Below are 4,127 nucleotides of genomic sequence, written 5' to 3'. Positions count from 1 at the left end.
AAGATCTGGGGCTCATAAGGATAAATTTTTTATGCTTTAAGGCTGTCCTGTGAAGTGTCCTCCATCATGAGACACATTCAAATGATAACATATTGGGGTTGTTGTAGAGGGGTTCTCAATGGGAATGTACAGGCATGTTAGAGTTGATGTATTTTTATGCCCATAAAATATACCTACGAATAGCAAGCATAACAAGAAAATATTCATAACCATATGAAATGTATGCTGAAGAGGTGGTTCTTTGATAACAGGACAAGGAGGGTCAGACAAGGAACTTCTAAAGTCAGTCCAGCATAAATGCTAACATCCCATGTTTATTCTGGGTTATTCTTGCTCTGTGCCTGCAGACTTCTCCACTGACATAGGTGCTTGCCCAGGCACCCAGCCAGTAAAGGTCAGCCCTGGGGCTTAAGTCTTTGTCTCTCCCCCAGAGAGAGGAGTGTGCTCAACACAGAAGAGCCTGAAACACCAGGAGGTGTAAACAGCTGGGGAGACCATAGTCCCCCATCCTGTTTTTATACCCCATTCCTTCCCTGGGGAGGCCACTTTCCTTCTGAGCCTGTTCCCACTCTCTTGTCCCTTGGGCCCCACAAACAGTCCTCTTTACCACATACCCTCCTATCACCCGCCTCTTCTCCTTCAACCCCATAGTCTCAAAAGGAATTTGGTGGCATCTCCTGTTTAAATGCCTTCTAGAAAAAACTTCTCAGGCCTGAACAGGAAATTGGGACTTGACCCCTGATTCCCTCTGTAGCCAGGCCCTGGCCTTGGCTCATGCTTTCTCCAAAAAGGTTTTTCAAATCTTTCGGGCCAGGGGACTCCTTCCCAACTTCACCGTGTTGCCCGTAACTGCCCATTTCTTTGTGTTTCTTTCACTAGCTGCCCATCGCTGTCACTGCGTGGCCCCAATGCAAAGTGGGAGGGGCCCAATGAGCTGGAAGGAAAGAAGAAAGATTAAAAGAAAGCTTAAGAATAGCATAGAGTAGCAGGCAGGTGTTTATTCTTCGCATGTAAACTCAGCAAGGGCGAAAGAATCCAAAACAGTCCATAAACACCATAGTTTTTGAGGGTGCTCCTGACTGCGGGAGGCCGAGCTTGCACTAATGGGTCTGCACACGTCCCAGGGCAAACACAAGTTGGTGCATATACCAGACTCATGCATCCATGCACCTGTGCACATCTCAGGTTCGTGCGAACAGGAATCCGTACGCACCCGTACCTCTGTGGGCAGCCATTCGGTGCCAACACAAGTGTGCGCATACTCGTGTGAAAAGCAAATCCTTGAGATCGTGCACAGAGGAAAACGTGGAAACCCACCGGTTCGTGCATATTGGATGGTGCAAACACAAGTCTACGTATACTGGGACGAGTGCACTGTCCCGAGGTTGTACACACGTGGAAAGAGGCACACCCCAGGGTTGTGCACACACGAGGTCCTGCATGCTTCTTGGGCCAACTCTCAGGCCTAGTCCAGAGAAAGTAGAGGCGCCCATTCGACCCAAACTCGGGCACAGCTGTAGGGTCTGGGCGCCATCTTCGCCCCGCGATTAGCGGAAAGATCAGCAGACCGGGCGGCCCTTGCGCAGGGGCCTTTGTTGTCCCTGCTTCCGGGCGTCCATCACGCGGAGTCCGCGCGCGCCGGAGCACGAAATGGCGGTTGGGGGCGGGGCGGGACGGGGCGACCCGGAACAGCGCCCACTCACGACTCCTGGCAAGGCTCGCCGTCCCGCCCCCTTGCGCAGGCGCACGGCACGGCGCGCGTTCCCGCGTTCCCTCCGACGCGCGCCGGGACACAAAGGGCTGGAGGGAAAGCACGGAGCGCGGCCAGCACCTACGGAGCGGCTAGCGGTCCGGAGCGGCCTGGAGCGGACTACCGGGGCCGGAGCCGGGCTCGCCGGAACCGCGCGCTGGGGCGCCGGGTGGGGCGTTGGGCGGCGCTCCTTCCCCTCCCCTCGTCCTCCTTCAACGGCCGTAACGGCCTCGCGAGCTGGGGTGGGGCGGAGCGGGCCGGCAGGGCGCAGGCGCCGAACTCCCGGCCGCCGCGGGGAGGGCCTGGCGCCTCCATTTTCCGTCGCGCGCCCTAATGGCGGAAGTGGGTGCTTTTACCCGGGTGCGGAGGGAACGACTCGCCTCTGGGAAAGCCAGAGGCCTTCTCTCCAGATTCTTTGCTCGGTCCGCGCGCTTCAGCGCGGGAGTTGACCGATGTAGCTCTTTATAAAGGTTTGGAATGTGATGTAAAAAAAAAAAAAAAAAAAAAAGAAAAGGCCGACATCTCCGCAAATTACTACAATAGTTTGCAACTTGCTACTTCAAATTGGGAAATAGGGAAGGGGTGAGGATACTAATGCTGAAAAGGTAAAAATTTTTCCGTTATGGGATGTTTGTTAAAAACAATAATAGAACTTTTAAAGGGTATTTTTCATGATACAAATCCCTCTTCTTTGTAGAAAATCTCGGAAGAAATCGTGAAAGCTGGCATTCACTGAATAGTTACATGTCAGACCGTTTTAAGTGCTATAATTTTCCTAACTAGGTACAGATGGAGAAATAAACACAGCGAGGTTAAGCACACAAAAGTACTTACAAGTACAGGAAAGTACGAAAAGTGTTAAACCCACCTTTCAAGACAATCACTATTTCATAAACTGGCCTGGTTCCCGCCAGTGTTTTTATGTCTGTTAAGAATAAGTTTGGTTCAAGTTACATGCAGCCTATGGCCTCTTGATCATCAGGGCCGTGGTTTGGAAAATGAGAAAGGCTCAGAGGGACCAGGCAGTGCCGGTTCCTCAGTTCCTCGCTGTGCCTGGAGCAGCTTGGTCCTGCCTAGTCTGGAGACAGCACTAGCTGATGCCCGAGGAGCACCCCAACTCTAGAATGTTGGCCTCTAGTGATCCTGGAGAATTCACATGACTGGTGACCGTTTTTGGGAGTTGGGAGGAAAAGCGTCCTTATTCCTCTCTTTTTTCCTTCCCTTTTTTCCTACTGTAGCATTTTCTCAGGTCGTAATTGCCGTACTTTAATTTCCTGAGCCCATTTCAGCCTATGAGGAAGGAAGGTATTTTCCTTGATCAGAGTAAGGTCAGTTTAAGAGAGGGCAGGGCAGGCATATCTCCTCATTTACAGGTGAAGCAGCTGAGATTTATGGCTAGAAGTCTGGACCGAGTTCATCCAATAATAGCGGAGAAGTGCTTCATCTAAGTTGAGGCATCTTCCTTGCGAAAACCTCAGTCTGGCAAGTCCTCAGCTTCCATGGGATCTGTTATGTCCCTGTTTGTCTTTTTATGTCTAACAACTTTGACAATATAGAGATCGCAACACCCAGCTGATAAATGGTAGGTGCTCTTCTTGCTTGGTGAAAGATGGGCTTTTCTTTTTTTTTTTCTTTAAAAAAAATTATTTATTTATTTTTTTAATTTACATCCAAGTTAGTTAGCATGTAGTGCAACAGTGATTTCAGGAATAGATTCCTTAGTGCCCCTTACCCATTTAGCCCATCCCCCCTCCCACAACCCCTCCAGTAATCCTGTTTGTTCTCCGTAGTTAAGTCTTGAGTCTCTTATGTTTTGTCCCCCTCCCTGCTTTTAAATTATTTTTGCTTCCCTTCCATTATGTTCATCTGTTGTATCTTAAAGTTCTCTTGTGAGTGAAGTCATATGGTATTTTTCTTTCTCTAATTTTGCTTAGCATATCACCCTCTAGTTCCATCCATGTAGTTGCAAATGGCAAAATTTCATTCTTTTTGATTGCCGAATAATACTCCATTTATCCATTGATGGATATTTGAGCTCTTTCCATACTTTGGCTATTGTTGATAGTGCTGCTATAAACATTGGGGTGCATGTGCCCCTTTGAAACAGCACAGCTGTATCCCTTGGGTAAAAACCTAGTAGTGCAATTGCTGGGTTGCAGGGTAGTTCTATTTTTAATTTTTTGAGGAAGCTCTATACTGTTTTCTAGAGTAGCTGTACCAGTTTGCACTCCCACCAGCAGTGCAAAAGAGATCCTCTTTCTCTGCATCCTCACCAACATCTGTTGTTGCCTGAGTTGTTAATGTTAGCCATTCTGACAGGTGTGAGGTGGTATCTCATTGTGGTTTTGATTTGTATTTCCCTGATGTTGAGCATTTT

At 48.9% G+C, this 4,127-nt stretch overlaps 1 long non-coding RNA gene across 1 annotated transcript; it reads right to left on the bottom strand.

The window, feature by feature from the left end:
* Nucleotides 1–294: 294 nt before the first annotated feature.
* On the bottom strand, nt 295–1,488 carry LOC123599620. Its single transcript, XR_006713230.1, has 2 exons — nt 1,220–1,488; nt 295–934 (listed from the first exon to the last, which is right to left on the bottom strand). It is a non-coding gene; the product is annotated as an uncharacterized LOC123599620 (long non-coding RNA).
* Nucleotides 1,489–4,127: the final 2,639 nt, after the last annotated feature.

Source organism: Leopardus geoffroyi, chromosome C1 (genome assembly GCF_018350155.1).
Source record: "Leopardus geoffroyi isolate Oge1 chromosome C1, O.geoffroyi_Oge1_pat1.0, whole genome shotgun sequence".
Taxonomy (NCBI): Eukaryota; Metazoa; Chordata; class Mammalia; order Carnivora; family Felidae; genus Leopardus; species Leopardus geoffroyi.
This window is presented reverse-complemented; position numbering and strand designations above follow the sequence as displayed.